Genomic DNA, 16762 nt, shown 5'->3' with positions numbered 1-16762 from the left:
GGGTACAGATGTGGGGACTTGAATGAAAGACCCCCTAAGCTTATTCTTACCAGCTTAGGTTAAAAACTTCCCCAAGGTACAAACTTTGCCTTGTCCTTGAACCCTATGCTGCCACCACCAAGCGTGTTAAACAAAGAACAGGGAAAGAGCCCACTTGGAGACGTCTTCCCCCAAAATATTCCCCCAAGCTCTATCCCCTTTCCTGGGGAAGGCTTGATAAAAATCCTCACCAATTTGTACAGGTGAACACAGACCCAAACCCTTGGATCTTAAGAACAATGAAAAAGCAATCAGGTTCTTAAAAGAAGAATTTTAATTAAAGAAAAGGTAAAAGAATCACCTCTGTAAAATCAGGATGGTAAATACCTTACAGGGTAATCAGATTAAAAACATAGAGAATCCCTCTAGGCAAAACCTTAAGTTACAAAAAGACACAAAAACAGGAATATACATTCCATTCAGCACAGCTTATTTTACCAGCCATTTAACAAAAGGAAATCTAACGCATTTCTAGCTAGATTACTTACTAACTTAACAGAGTTTCTGAGACTGCATTCCTGATCTGTTCCCGGCAAAAGCATCACACAGACAGACAGACCCTTCCCCCTCCCCGGCCTCCGGCTTTGAAAGTATCTTGTCTCCTCGTTGGTAATTTTGGTCAGGTGCCAGCGAGGTTATCTTAGCTTCTTAACCCTTTACAGGTGAAAGGGTTTTGCCTCTGGTCAGGAGGGATTTTATAGCACTGCATACAGAAAGGTGGTTACCCTTCCCTTTATTTTTATGACACTCCCACAGAAAAGTGTTGCTAACTCTTGCAATTTTATCGCAAATCTCACAGTAATTGGAGTCTTTCTTAAAGCCCCATCTCCTATACATCTTAAAATCTCATGGGTTTTTTTAAGCCAAGGCCAGTCTCTTGATTTTGGGAGCCCTGACTCATGATATTTCAATGTTTGGGGTTGGTAACACTGTCACCTGGATCCCTTTTGCTTGCTTGCTCAGCTGTGCCATGCTAGGTTGCTGTTCCCCTGATGCCTGTTACTTATGGGGCAGTCACTTTTTCATGCCGACCATTCACCTCTCCCGGTTGCAAGATAAAGAATGGTTAAGACCAGTGTCCATTTGCTAGAGTTCCAATATGTGTGACCATATCTTTCTAGAAATGTCCCTGAACTTATCTTCTCCCAGCCACTGTCTGACTTATGCTGGGCTGCAGTGTCCTCGTTAGCCTTTCATGGTGTAATTCAAAACCCACTGGCTCTCTCCATGCAGTGGTGCATGGAGAATGGACCTTAGTGGCACACCAACAAAATCCCCAGTTAAACTGTGGCAAGCTCATACATTGCTTGGCTTCTAGCTAATCTGCAACCTAAAAATAAGGGTGGCGTAACAGTCCTCAAAGGCAGCTCATTACATTCTTCCTAGCTTATTTATAGTCACTTGTAGGACTTCTTATTAAACCCAGATGGTGCTTTGTCTCTTGAACTAGATACGCGTGCAGTGAAGCTGCTGCAGGTTTGCTGAATCTATTATGCTGCCACAAGAGACTCAAGGTGCGTGATCAAACCACAATAGCTCAATGGAAATTGTAGTACTGTAGGTTTTCATTCACAGATCTATTTTTATCACACACTCCTTGCACCTATTTAACTACATAACACACATCTTTCTCCCTCAAAAGGAAGTGTTTTGTATGCTACTGAGGTACTTCTACTTTGGACACACATTTCATTCGGTATCACTTTAAATGGGATCTGTGACTATTTACACTAACTAGTCCATGTCCCATTTCAGCTTCAGAGGCTACTTACAGTAATGGAGTCCTTTCGCACCATAGCTACAGAAATGAATAAAGCAGTTTATGTGACAGTGGTATTTAATTTTCTATATTCTAGTAGTGCCCTGAGGCCCTTATGAAGATTCAGGGTCCCATTTTACTGGATATTGTACAAACAACCACACCACATGATCCATTGTCTACAGCCAAGCTCTACGATACAACCGCATTTGCTCCAACCGCTCAGACAGAGACAAACACCTACAAGATCTCTATCAAGCGTTCTTACAACTACAGTACCCACCTGCTGAAGTGAAGAAACAGATTGACAGAGCCACAAGAGTACTCAGAAGTCACCTACTACAGGACAGGCCCAACAAAGAAAATAAAAGAACACCACTAGCCATCACCTTCAGCCCCCAACTAAAACCTCTCCAGCGCATCATCAAGGATCTACAACCTATCCTGAAGGACGACCCATCACACTCAAAGCTCTTGGAAGACAGGCCAGTCCTTGCTTACAGACAGCCCCCCAACCTGAAGCAAATACTCACCAACAACCACACAACAGAACCACTAACCCAGGAACCTATCCTTGCAACAAAGCCCGTTGCCAACTGTGTCCACATATCTATTCAGGGGACACCATCATAGGGCCTAATCACATCAGCCACTCTATCAGAGGCTTGTTCACCTGCGCATCTACCAATGTGATATGTGCCAGCAATGCCCCTTTCCCATGTACATTGGCCAAACCGGACATTCTCTATGTAAAAGAATTAATGGACACAAATCAGATGTCAAGAATTATAACATTCAAAAACCAGTCGGAGAACACTTCAGTCTCTCTGGTCACTCGATTACAGACCTAAAAGTGGCAATTCTTCGACAAAAAAACTTCAAAAACAGACTCCAACGAGAGACTGCTGAATAGGAATTAATTTGCAAACTGGATACAATTAACTTAGGCTTGAATAGAGACTGGGAGTGGATGGGTCATTACACAAAGTAAAACTATTTCCCCATGTTTATTTCCCCCCCTACTGTTCCTCACACATTCTTGTCAGCTGCTGGAAATGGCCCATCCTGATTATTACTACAAAAGGTTTTTTCTCTCTCCTGCTGGTAATATCTCACCTTACCTGATCACACTCGTTACAGTGTGTATGGTAACACCCATTGTTTCATGTTCTCTGTGTATATAAAATCTCCCCACTGTATTTTCCACTGCATTCATCTGATGAAGTGAGCTGTAGCTCACAAAAGCTTATGCTCAAATAAATTTGTTAGTCTCTAAGGTGCCACAAGTACTCCTTTTTCTTTTTGTAGAACAGGGGCTCCTGCAGATCAGAAGAGAGAGATATTAATTCACTGAGCTGTGTCATGTCCTAGCCCCAGCCCTGTTCTGCTATGCAATGGATTGGCTCCTTGAACATATCTCTACAAATATCAGTATTAACTGTCGGTTCAACCTCTTTTACCAACCTGGATTATGCAGATGATGTCATCCTCTTTGGTCAGGAGGCAAACGATCTCAAAGATGTACTAGAGAGCTTCTAGCACAAGGCAGATCGCCTTGGACTTAAGAACTTCTTGGGCAAAAACAAAAATCCAGAGCGTCAGTGCAGAAGTTGTGATAGACCAGATCTGTGCTTCCGGACACACTGTGGAAGTGGTGGATGACTTCATTTATCTAGGCAGTAAACTGTCTTCAGACAGACACATCCAGCCAGACACCCTAAGGAGAATTAGTTTAGGAACCTCAGCTGTGAAGGACCTACCTAGGGTCTGGAGCCAAAAGAAGATGAAACTACATACAGAGTACAGATGTATCTAATCTGTGTACTTCTGATCCTCTTCTATGGATTTGAAACGTGGATGCTGCTTAAACAAGATATCAGGAGTCTGGAGGCATTTCATGTGCATTGCCAGCAGCAACTGCTGGGTATAAGATGATTTAATTTTATCAGTAAAAGGGATGCATCCCTGAGAACATGCCTCGAGAGGACTGAAGTTATCATTGGCTGCTGTCAGTTGGCCTCCTTTGGTCACGTTGCCTGCGTCAGAGAAAGAGACCCCCACATTGACCTCTGAAGATCAGATTTGAGGTCAGGAGGGGACACTGCCCAGTCACAAACTGGCCGTGGTGATACAGTTGCCCGCTATTAACCTAGCTGCATCAGAGAAGCAATAATCCTGTGGAGCTCCTAGACATCTGGAATAAAGCTGTGCAGTGTGGTCATGGAAACTCGGCACTATGGACCTCTGCTGTCTAAGCATGTTGTTACATGTTGTTGTGGGGACTCCAGGCCTGGAACAGCAAGGAGTGCGTACCAAGTTAGGAAGAGCTATAACAGAACTGTGAGTAAGAAACGGTGCTTGACTCAGTTAGGGCTTGACCCAAAGCTCACTGAAGTCAGTGGAAAGACTCCTATTGACTTCAGTTGGCTTTGGATCAGGCCCTTAGGCTTTTACTTTCTTAAGAAAGGTAATTGAAACCAACGTGGCATAATACTAAATGTAGACCTGCAGCCCTAACAGATTTAATATAGGAGTCTAATCAGGGTCTATCAACGGACAAGCATACATCTTTCTCTGACAGTCACTGCAGCTAAAAGTGTGTTTGCTTCCACTAATCTCTCTGATATTGATTACTATTTTTGTCATCAGAACACAAAATCAGTTTTACTGCAACAGAAACTTTGAATTTAATATCCATTATCTGTCCAAGGTGTTTCTGTAGTGCGCATCACCACAATAGCTAGGTAAGGAACAAGTTAGGTTAGAGCTGCAAAATTTTACCATTAGAAGACTTAGTTGTTCTACTCATAGCCTCTGCTTGTTCCAGGTAGCTCTGTTTTGCTGGGAGGGCAAGTGTACACACGTAAATGTTCTGTTCTGTCAGGAAGGTTTTGGTTTAGAAGTGTGTACTGAAGATGGACAGCTTTGGCATAGTCTTCTCCTCAAGTAGTTCATGCCAAAGAGGAGTGCCCTTCACCGAAAAGTTTATTTCTGGCTTTTGCATGTTTCATCCTAGGCTTTGTTAGCTACATTGTGTCAAAAAAGTGCAACTGTCTTTCTGGGGCTGGTGGATGATGGTTGCATGCAAACAGTCTGGGTAGACTTGAAACCTCCTCAGTAGACTAGAGCTGGGACTAGCAAATCCCATTAGATGCTGCAGGAGTTGGAAACTGGGTATGAACTGTAAAGGTCAGGCCAATCTTTTTTCGGCTGAAGGATGCACCCAGTCCAATAGATTCAATAGCTTTAGTGTTACGTAATTAGAAACAGCTCTTTGGGCTGATCAGAGAGCTAATAAATACACCCCTAGGAAATAACTTGTGCGCGCGCTCTCTCTCTCTCTCTCTTTCTCTTTCTGTTAGCTGTAATTTTAACATTCACAGGAACTTTGTTCTCTGCTCCTCGGATGTCTTTCACCAGACTTTGATTAGTGTTAATGTGCATAGAACTCTGAGCTTGGTTTTTGGTACAAGATTTCAGTGCTCCTAGTGAATCTGCCAAACTGTCCATTATTTATGCAAAAGAGTTTAAATAATTCTGTGCATTTCGATGATGCCCCTTATCTGAGGGTCCTGGGACACACTCAGCCATGCAGCAGCTACACAGGGTTAGGGAGTGGAGGGATTGCTGTGCCTAGACTGTATGTACAGCATTTCCAAAATGTGGGACAATAGTGGGAGTAGTTGTTGGATTGTTTTCAGCTTATCTGCATCTGTTTCATGTACCACCTGCTGGGTAATAAAGACAGGATGCCATATTTTGAAAACTAAAGTGGCTCTTTAGTAAGAGAAGTACCTACAAAGGTGGTGTAACTACAACTAGCATTCCAGCCATGTGCACACACTCTGACTTTTTGCTGCCTTCTCCAAATTCTTCCCTCCTGCAACCTGTGCTCTTCCTTCCAAGTTCCATACAAGTTCCTACAGCATCCACACTGGCACTATACCAGTTTGAATTGAGCCCAGTGAATTTTAACCAGCTATTAAACCTTCTGAAAGGTAGTCTGTTCTAACTGGTTCTTAGGCCCTCTGTAGCTAGTGCAGGGCAAGTTTGTGTGTTAATGTCCTGCCAATGTGCTGAGGACTTAAGTTGGTTTAATTTTTCTAGTGTATACAAAGACCTCAGTATAGCACAGTGTGTTCATGACTCCCCTCTGTCATGGACGGCATTCAAATTAAGCACAAAATGGCAGCTGCCTCAAGCAGTGTCCTAGAAATTTAAAGCTGCAGTACACAGAAAACAGTCCATAAGTTACACAGCTACATATCTCACACTGCTCTATATGGGTCTTCTGGCTAGTGATTACATGAAACACTGCCAGAATTTGGTACTATCTTTGGACCTGAGCTTCCAACCCTTTCTCCCATGAATAAGGACTCCTGGCTCAGATCCTTTGAGTTTGTTCCTAATTAGACATTCTTGCCATTATTGGAGAGGATTTTTCTTTTTTGTATTTTATTTTTCCACGGTTCTGCAAAAGTAAAAAACTTCACTGCCTGTGGGGGGAGAGGGGAGAGATAGACTAAGGATATATTTATTTCTGTCTGGCATGTAGTAGAGCATTACATATCTTCAAAGTGAATTATTTATTGCAGCTGTTCCAACTCTATAGGCATAAATTAATTCTCGCAACAAACACAAACCCTGTAGTCAGAGAGAGAAGAGGAAGATTCTCTGAGGGGCAGGGTATCAAGTCCTCTTTCTCCTGCCAGCAGAACTGATCATGTTGATGGACACCTCTTGTCACCATCAATTATTTAAACTACTACCCAGCACTGCTGCATTCATCCAGAAAACCAGAATATATGCAAACTCCTTCTTGTCCTTCAATGGCAGTACAAGGGCCTTATGTGTGTGTACTGTAATTACCCAGACCTATTTTGGAACTTCCTTAGAAGTTCTGATTTGGTTTGAGTTTGGGTGATTAGCCGAGAGGAAGGGTAAGGAAAAGGAGCAATTTATTTTGTGTGAACTGGTTCATCCATCCCCTACTGCAATCCCAGCCCCTCGCCTGCTGCTTTCACTGGAAAAGAGGGATGACATTAACCTTGACTGAAAGCTGCTAGCAGCGTTGTCTCTTTTATTCCAGTGCCTGAATTGATTGCAGTTTCAGCACTCTAGCACGGTGGGAGAGATGTGGCCTGTCAAGCTGGTCCCAAGCCAGCTAGGGCTTTATAGGTCAAAACACCTTTTAAATGCTATGAGGAGGCCAACAGGCCATCCATGCTGATCCAGAGCACTAGCATCATTGCGCACAGTGAGATATCCACCTGCCAAGTGGACTGTTGCCTTCTTTGCCAGGTTCAGTTTCCAGGTCGATTTTAAATTGTAGTCCCATGTAGGGAAAAGTACAGTAGCTTGCTCTCAAGGATACAAAGGCAGCAAGGCCCACATCTAAAAGAAACAGTCACAACCTTCTGGTAAGAGGAAAATGAGAAAAATCTGTTCCAGCACTGCTGCTGTATGATTTTATGACAGCAGGTGGGTGTCCATTAAAGTCTAGATTCCAAAGTCTGGTGAACAAAGTGCAGGGAAACACTTGCAATTATAGGGGAAGCTATGATCTCCACCATGGCTTTGAGCTGCTCCATCCCTGTGCTACCAATATCCTATCTTTGTCATTGGATTGAACCCCAGCCAGCTAATCCCCATGCCTTGCACGTTAGGAGGTTAGTGGATTAGCGGTGCATCTCCTGGACTAAACCTCAGGATGGAGGACAAAACCCATTTTCATTGTCAGGAAGTAAATCAAAGGTCCTAGTGGGAAAGGATGGTGCATTAATCCTTTGCACCAATTTGTCACCTAACCTCCACGCTACCACCTTTGGGAGCATAAAACTAGCCTATGATGACAATCCTGAAGTTCTGACAAGGAATGAAGTGTCTGGATGTTGACAGGCAGAATAGTAACTGTTACGCAAATTTATTTCTCTCTGCCCCATCCCCAGTTCTTCCTTGATTTGGGGCAGCATGAGGGACCCTGGTATCCAAACCAAGCCATTTGAGACCATCTGTTCATTCTGAATCCCTGAAGCTGCTGGACCTTTGACTCATCCAGCTAGAGTTCTGGGGCAAACCCCAGGCATGAGGCATTCCATCTCTTGGACAAATGAGCTCCTAGGAAAAGCTGAAAAAACCCCTCATTTAATTGGACTATGAGGAAAAGCAGCTAACTAGGCAATGCCACTGGCAAACTAGAGAGGGGCTATGGACACGTGCAGATGATCCTTCCCTGTAGTGTAAACAGAAGCGGACGTGATGTGGCCTAGTGTTTGTAAAAGGAGGCTCCAGGAGGCTACTGGAAGCCAGTTTATGAATATGCATGTTCTTTTCCCCAGGGGCTTGCTCTACAACACACTGGGGAAGGGAGCGGAAATCTGAAATCATCAATTTAAGGGCCAAGCTGAAAGTTTGACAGAATGAGAGGGGAAAGCTGCCCAAGTGGGGAAGGACTGAGCAGAGATTAAAATAATTGGAGGAACAAAGAGCCTTCTCCAGTACAGGGGCATGAGAAGTGAGGAGAAGCTGAGAAATGCTGAAGGGCCAGCAGTGTTAGCGTGGGAGAGAAGGGATCCAGGGAGTAAAGAAACAGCAGGAACTGGAGAGTGCCAGACAAGCACCATTTGGAGCACAGTGCTAGCTAAGTGGTATGATCTCTGTGGCATACTCTAGGTAATATAGGATAGTAAAGTACACCCTGTCCCGAGCAATTCTGTGCCCTCTGTAAAACCATTAATTGGTTCCTTCAGTAACCTCTCTTCTTGCTTCTCTCTCTTCAGTGTGCTGAGGACCCTAAATAGCCCTTAGCGAAGAAGAGCAGGGGTCATTTTAGCCCATTCCCCTGTCTTGCTGCCCTACATGTTCATAAGCTGGTGGAGTGACTCAGTGGCGGAGGACAAACCAGCTGCACTCAGCATGGCCTTTTCTCCCAAGGCTAATGTCTTCAGCTGGGGGCTCTGCCTAGTCCTGTGTATAGAGCATGAGCTTCCCAAAGGCTCTCTCCTAACCAGACATGCTAAAAGCCCCTGAACACAGAGAGGGGGAAGCTGAACCAAAATTAACCTCTTGCTGACTGGCCACAGTGCAGCGCGCCTGTGCCCTCTCTCCATATCGCTTTCTATTGCCATGCTTGGATTTGGGGACTTGAGGACTCCAATTTGATTCCATGTCTTGGTATCTCACCCCCATGCTAGCGGAAGCTGGGAGCTCTACAGAGGTGGCATGGTCATCCCTGGGGACAGAAGGGTGTGGCTGATCACACTGAGCAGACACACCTCCAGCTAGTTAAAACAAAATACTGATGGGCTCAGAAGAGAGTCTCATACAATTCTCCTTAGCCTGGAAGACGGAAACAGAAATCTAGGGTATCAATTGTGGGCAAAACCATAACTGGCATGATGGGGTTTTGCCAGGAGCACAGATGACCTCTTAGCTGTAGGTAGAGAGCAACCTGGCCTGATTGCTGAAAAAGTGGCCAAGTACGTTTATAATTTCTTTGTGCTTTGTTCCTGAATAGTTCTTACGTCTGTGGTGTCTCAGTTCCTCTCACCTTCCTGGTAGCTATATGGGTTGTGACTGGAAACTCCCATCTGCTCACTGGGGCCTAGTGAGACAACAGCAAAAATTTGAGCACAGGGTCTATAAGGACATGTGGAAAACACCCACATCCTCTCTCTCTAGCCCAAGACCTAGTTCACGTTGTCAGTCATTGCTGATGGTGCTAGTGACTCATAGAGCCTATTGTGGATAACGTAGTGTCTCTCCATCCTGACGCTCTCCCTTCCAGCGCTCTCTCCACTAAGCTCCACAAGGAGATTTTGCAACAATCTTTGGGGGGGGGGGGGGTTTGAAGGACAAATAGACACTCAACTCTGTTGCTGCTTGGAGCGTGCTTGAGGCAGCAGTAGAGTCATGCCAGTCTGTCCTATTTTATCCTCGAAAAGAAGAGGAACATAGTCAGCTCATTAACGAGCTTATTAAAGTCTGTGATGAAACAGTCCATCCCATAACTCTTTCCGGCTCAAGAATGTGGCATGGCTAAAGGGGTTTGCAAAAAGAAGGGGTTTGATGGGACCTAGTGATAGGTTAAGTGCTGGGATCCATTCCAAGCTAGGGTTTGGAGTATGGGTTGGATTTAAGCCCCAACTAGGGCTAGAATTTAGGGAACTGTTGGATAAAGACCTTGACCCCAAATAGCAAAGGTCTTGCCAAATCTGCTCGCTACCCTCTCAAAAGTCTTCCTTGACTGGATGCATTGTGGTCCAGTGGATAGGGTACTGCATCTGGAGTTAGGAGAGATCTATTCCCAGCCCTGGCACTGATTTGCTGTGGTATCTTGGCTAAGTCACTTAAGTTCTGTGTTTCCTTCTCCCTATATGTGGAATGATCTAATGAAACATAACCTTCCTTTGTGCAGGGCTTTGCGATTCTCTGAGGAAAAGGGGTCTTTTAGCACTCAGTACTTTTATTGTAGGGAAATGTTATGAGGTCAGCTGTTTACATAAGATTTCTGCCATCCTGGGTCATTTAAAATGGGGAGATTCTGATCTCACTTGGGCATAAACTAGGAATGACTCTGTTGAAATTCTTGGAGTTACACCAGTATTAAACCCAGCTGAGAGAATTTTACAGGTGAGAAACTGAGGCACAGAGAAGATAAGTGATTTGCCCAAGAGTAGGAAACTGAACAGAGATGTCCCATGACCTAGACTAACTACTGGAACAGCTTTCCTTTCAGATTGGAGCCCCTCTCTTTGCCCTATGAAATTCACAAGGAGTTCTGTTTATGAATCCTGCTTGTGGCATTTTCCCTAATTAATGTCAGTTGACTTTTTTCGTTAAAAGTTTCTTTTCTACACTCAGACTCTGTGCTTGCGAGTGTGGAAGTATTGCCCCTCAGAGGCTCCCAGGGGTGGTGTGTTATTTTCCCAGGTTACTGGGTGGGGGCTTGAGCCAGTTCTGTGTTGTATTGATGGAAAGGAACCCCTAGATATTGAACCCCGACTTGGTTGCTGCCCACTTCACCTGACAGAAGGGTTACACTTGCATCTTCCAATCTCTGCTACTCTGGGGGGGAGAAGGGACCTGGATCTAAGCTCAAGTTCTCACCTGGCTGCTTAAAATGCTGCTGACATTGAGTCACTGTCTGCTTGGGAAATCAGCATTTTAGGGGCTGGTCCAAAACCCTCTGTAGGCAATGGGAGCCTTTCCATTCACTTCTGTGGGGCCTTGAATTTGCCACTGGTGAGTGATACCCAGTAGGAGGCTTGAAGTCTTTAATTTATCCATGAGAATGCATCTTTCTGCTTTTTCTGCCCTCCCGTTCTCCAGTGCGTGGGAAGTAGCTAATCATCTCCCTACGCCTTGGGGATGGGTTTCTAAAGGATAGGATGCTCGTTGGTTGGCCTTTTCCCTGTGCCCAGATTTTAATAGGTTCCTGGATCTGTGTAGGTCATTGCTGTGCTGCCCACTTGTCCCATTCAGAAGGGTCCTTATTCCCCCCTGTCCATGCATAGTTCACCCAGCTCTAATGCAGAAATGACAGGCGCAGCATGTTCTCTCTGTCTTGCAGCAACCAAATGCTGGCTGACATTCAGCTCCCCCCATTCTCAGCATGGAGCTGTGCAATCTCTTGATGGCTTTGCATCATGAGTTTGGGGCAAATGCAACTTCATGTTGATTCCCTCGTCTTCCACCTCAGCTTTACCTGTCCCTTAGCCCCAGCACCTCTGGGCTTGGCAGTTCATAGCCCTGGCATCTCTGCTTGCTGCATCAGATACACGACACTCAGCAGCCAAAGGAACATCCTGAGCCCCAGCACCTCTTCCATTACAAATTAAGTGCTGTCCCTCTCCCTCCCCTCCCAGTTTACAGCAATTGCTTGCAACTCCAATGAAACCTGCCAAGTCATGCTCCAACTGCTGCTGCTAGAGAGTCACAATTAGCTGGATTTGTTTGGTGGAAAAGAAGCTGGTTTACTCTGGGCCAGCTGTGAATGTGCCTGAGCAGAGAAGAGGGATGCATCTTGACCTTTCCTAATGGCTCCTTCAGTGATCATTGCAGACTGCTCTTCAGGGCCCACTTGAGGATTTCTCAGCTTGATTAGCCTAGAAGATTCAAACGGATATAAGGAGAATTTAAAGAACATTTGAAAAATTCACATGCTGGCATTTTTTCTGTTCAGTTGTTGCCACTTCCCTTTCTAGTCAATTCTGCTGTTCTCTTTGCACCGCCTCATGACACATGAACTAGGAAATACGCTATCCAGCCATGACTGCTTGTGAGATATCGGACCTCTTAAGGCTGGGTTTTTCAAAGATAAAGGAGTTAGCTTTTGATCAGAGCTGGGCATCTATATTGCCTTTTTCCCCCTCACTTAGCTTCTAATGTGATTTTAGTGGCTGCTGTCTTGTACTGTTAGAGAGAAACCAATTCTTTATACTAGTGGTTCTCAACCATATTTACCATTCTGGGCTGGATATGCAGCAATCTGTGTTATATGGGCTGCATCCACACAATATATATGCTACCTTTATGGCCCTGAGCATTTCACAACGGCGGCAGCTGTGGGCTGATTGGGCCGCAGGCCATGGGTTGAGAACCACTGCTTTATACCATCTGATTGTTGATCTAAGCAAGGATTAAACCAGTTTAAGTGCATCTACATTAGGAATTTGCACCTGTTGAACTAATTTTTTCTAGTTAACTTGTGCAACTTATTTGCCGGGATCCCGTCTCCAGAGAACTGTGAGAAGCTGGACCCTGTGTTGCTACTGATGTCACACGCTGCTTCTGTTTGAATGTCCAAAAAGTGTATAACAGTTCAGCAAAGAGGAAAGAAATACTGGATGGAGGTGGCAGAAAAGGTAGCATGATCTGATTTTCTCTTTGTGGTAATGCATCCATTTGCCAGCTGGGTTAAAGGCCTTTAGGAAACACCCAAGGAAGGCATTTTTCAAGTGTCAACCTGAAAATGTATAGAACTAAAAGTAGAGTCTTGCGCATGATGGCCAGCTGACTTGACCTGCACATGGCGCTGTGGCTCTGCTTCATGAGGTTGGTGCGATGCAATTTCATGTTGATTCAAACCTTTGATCTTCCACTCAAATGGACCCCAAAACTCAGAGTGAAACAGAGTCAAAACTGCCCAGTTTGCCAATATTTGAATTTAGATTATGTGAATGCACTAATCAGGATTCCCATTGACTTTGGTGGGAGCAGAGTTAGGCCACCATTGGGTGCTTTTGAAACCCCATCCGTATATTTTATTTTCTATAAAAGAGAGCGATTGAAATTTACTTGCCATGAATAAAGACCCTATCCCTAACTCAGGTGAGTAGTCCTTACTCAAACAAGTTGTCCAGATGAATCAGTGGGACTGACTACTCTTGTGAGTAAGCCTTGGCTGGATCAGCCTTTACGATTAACTGGCAATGATTTTTGAGAGCCTGTTTGGATGGAGACCAAGAGTTAGGGACTGTTATGAGTATATACTGATGTTGCAGTAAAGTTAGCTACTGTTCACTCTGTCACTCCTGTATTCTGGGACAGGAATAGGACATGATGCAGCTGCTCTGTTCAGCAGAAAAGGCTAGTATAGTTTTGGGCACCACACTTTAGGAAAGATGTGGACAAATTGGAGAACGTCCAGAGGAGAGCAACGAAAATGGTAAGAGATTTAGAAAACGTGACCTTTTGAGGAAAAGTTGAAAGAAGGGCATGTTTAGTTTAGAAGAAAAAAACCCTCTTAACAGTCTTCACATATGTAAAAAGTTGTTATGATCAATTTACATCCACACCCTTGAGCCACATACTTGTACTGACCTAACCACCGGTGTAGAGAGCACTATGTCAACAGGAGGGCTTCTCCCATCAACATAGCTACCACCTCTCAGGGAGGGGAAGTACCTACACTAATCTCTTGGGAGAAGCTCTCCTGTCGGCTTAGGTAGAGTCTTCACTAAGCACTAGAGTGGCACAGCTGCACCGGTGCAGTGCTGTAAGTGTAGACAAGCCCTGGATCCTATAATTTGTTTGTTTCACCTGAGACTCCAAAACGGGGGTTGGGGGGACTAGCCAGAAGGCCTCAGCCAGAGGGCTGAGAACACCACCACTAGACTGACATGGGATGCTCCACTAGAAGGACCAGACTCGTGAGTGTGTGCTTGCCAAGTAATAGCCAAAGGGGGCACTCTGATGGGGACAGATCCTTGACTCCTGCCTACACCGTTGCTATTCCTGGTGGAGGTGAACTGAAGCTAGATCAATGGTGGGGAAAGTGCTAGTTTAGATTCACCCATGACTCAGTTTAATAGAATCCTACTGAATGTGGCTGTGAAATACAAGGGCAATACTTAGCAGTGGTACCTTGCAAAGCTACAGGTTTCTCCCTCCCTCCCTCCTATAGCAGCATCAGAAGCAAGTCAGGGTCAACTAACTGCCTGTGAAGGGAAAAAAAGAGATCACATGCAAGTGTAAAAGATGTGGGACTGGTTGCTATGCACCTGTGAAAAGCCCTATCTCTTTCTGAGCCGTGTGCACTGCTCCACAATAGTAATTAGCTGAATTTAGACCTGACTGTGGAAACAACTTGTCAGGACCAGAGAACACACAATATTTGTCCTCATAAATATAAATATATATATATATAAAGTAAAGACTCTAATGAGGTGAAGCTTGAACTTCTGACCCATGCCGGCAAGAGGCACAATTCCTGCTGGAGCTGCCCAAGAGCACATGTCTGCATTGATGGCTGATGCAGACTGTTTACTCGGGATCTACCACTCGCATCCTAAGGGCTGTAAAGGGGCAGCAAATGTCAAGCCCAAAGCTTCTGTATCGGGTTTCTTTTTTTTTGTTTTGATTTTTGGTTTAATGTTTTGGGTGAATGTGATTAATTATGGAGTTAGTGCTCAGGATAGTGAAGGGCTGAAGCCAGGCACAAGGAAAGCAGATCCTGTCTGTGCTTCTCGCTGTCCTCTGCATCTGTGTTTCCACCTGGAATGTCCCATGCTGCTGTTTCCTGGCACTCCTGAGAAGGGTCTGACATCTGCACACTGAATTGCCTGGTGGTTCATGAGGTGACTAATTGATTAAACAGAGCCTACTGTGCGTGAGACAAGTGCTGAACTTGCACCCCACAACCCCAGAGGAGCAGGGTGCGCTAACCAGTCTGCTTTAGTTCACCTGCTGTTACCGTACACATCTGAGCCCAGGAATGATTTCCAAGGCACCCATTGTACTGCATGACATTTCAGAGGGCTGCAAGGGCCTTGTTTTGACCATCCATGGTATCCTGTTAATGCTGCTTTCCCAGATATGCTGAAGGCCCATATAACACTGAGCAGGCCCAGGAGGGAGCTAGGAGTTTCATCCTGGAAAGTGCTGAGGAGATGAGTGCTGTCCTTTCCTATTGCCCTCAGTGGGAACTGGGGAGATGAGGACCTCCCACAAAGTGCTCTAGCCCTGGCAGTATGATGAACTCTCTGCTAAGAATACTTTACCGGAAGTCCTGCTAGTTGAATTGCCTGAAGCTTTTTATAGCCCTCAAAGGACTTGAGGCCCAGTCCCAACCAAGGTTGTGTGTGTGTTAAACATGCGCTGGTCTCATCTGACAGGATGAGACATTCCACTAAGTGGCTACATTTTTCTCAGACTCTCTGAGCCAGATGATGGTGTATTGGTATGCTCTGACTGCTAAGCACTGCCCTGGTGACACAAAGTACCTGTAATGTACCAGTGAGCCTAGCCCTGTTTGGAGGAGAGTTGAATGAATCAGTCCAGCCAGATGGCTGGATTCATGCGCATACCGAATCTAGACTGGCAGCTTGTCCAATCCATGCCGCCTCCTATCTGAATCATTAGCCCTTCAGAGACAGCACAAAAGCTAAGGCCTGGTTAGCCACTGTTCTTGGGACAGACAAAACCAAAGGCTGTAGGTCATACTGTGTTTTAAATTAGCAGCCTGTGCTGCTTTTGCCATCTACACTGGTCCCTTTCTCAGGCTCAACTTGCTTTCAACTTCCATACCAGTCTATACTTCAGCACTTCAGAGCTGATGTAAGAGGGGAAGAGGGAATGTTCACAAGGCTAATTACATAGATGGGCTTTGACTTTCCTAACATCCCTTCTGTGGCATTTCTTCAAAGTCTGATCTTCCCATGGTTGAAAGGTACTATGGATAAAGTTTTCAAAAATACCTAAGTCCCAGTGAGATTTAGGCTCTGAAGCTACTTAAGCACTTTTGAAAATGTTACCCTTTGAGTAAGCGCAAAGTACTATTGTGTTTACATAGGCATTTGGTGTTATATACGGACATGTAGGCAAGATGAATGTCATTTAGCATGTGGCAAATGTAGTCCATTGAAAGGTATATTTTGTTTCTGCCATTTTCACGAGTGGGGTTTACTATGTTTTCCAGAGAAAACAATGCCATGTTTGAACAGTCTTGTGCATCTAAGTTATAGTAATTGCACTACTGCCTGCTCCATACATAGGGCTTCTGTTTGTCAGGGTTTATTAATTTCATTTTTCTGCATGTATTTTTAGCAATTTTTGAGTTTTATGTAGAGGTCCAAATACAGGGTTTTTCAAGGCTTTTGCTTTGGGTATATTGTAATATATATTATACATATTACTCACTATAGTAATATATACTGTAATGAGTAGTCTCCTTGTAATGTTACCTAATGCACTTAAATGTAGTACTGTTCCAATCAGCACTATGTTAAAGCACACCAAGGAACCTTTAGAGCATACCAGCATGGTCTACACAGACCAATTAATGTGCAACGTGTTAGCACAGTTTAGTAATCACACATCCATCGTCCGCGTTTCTGTTCCATATAGACACACCCTTAGGTATAAGTAACTGTTTCTGATATTTTTCTAATGTTTATTGGATAAACACTAATTTTTATTTGTATTTTTTTATTTTATTGTGCCAGGGCTGTTTTTTCAGTGTTT

The 16762-nt window shown here is 44.5% G+C and overlaps 1 protein-coding gene across 12 annotated transcripts in view; it reads right to left on the bottom strand.

The window, feature by feature from the left end:
• Positions 1-5708: 5708 nt before the first annotated feature.
• Positions 5709-16762, bottom strand: part of SEC14L1 (SEC14 like lipid binding 1) — a 140683-nt gene continuing 129629 nt past the window's right edge. For 11 of the 12 annotated variants that reach the window (XM_073311095.1, XM_073311096.1, XM_073311090.1 and 8 more), the window contains one exon: positions 5709-11904. The gene's annotated coding sequence lies outside the window, so the exon portion shown is untranslated. Of the gene's footprint in view, positions 15548-16762 lie in introns of all 12 variants that reach the window. The other variant, XM_073311092.1, reaches the window with a different exon arrangement.

The sequence above is a fragment of the Lepidochelys kempii genome, chromosome 14 (assembly GCF_965140265.1).
Source record: "Lepidochelys kempii isolate rLepKem1 chromosome 14, rLepKem1.hap2, whole genome shotgun sequence".
Taxonomy (NCBI): domain Eukaryota; kingdom Metazoa; phylum Chordata; order Testudines; family Cheloniidae; genus Lepidochelys; species Lepidochelys kempii.
This window is presented reverse-complemented; position numbering and strand designations above follow the sequence as displayed.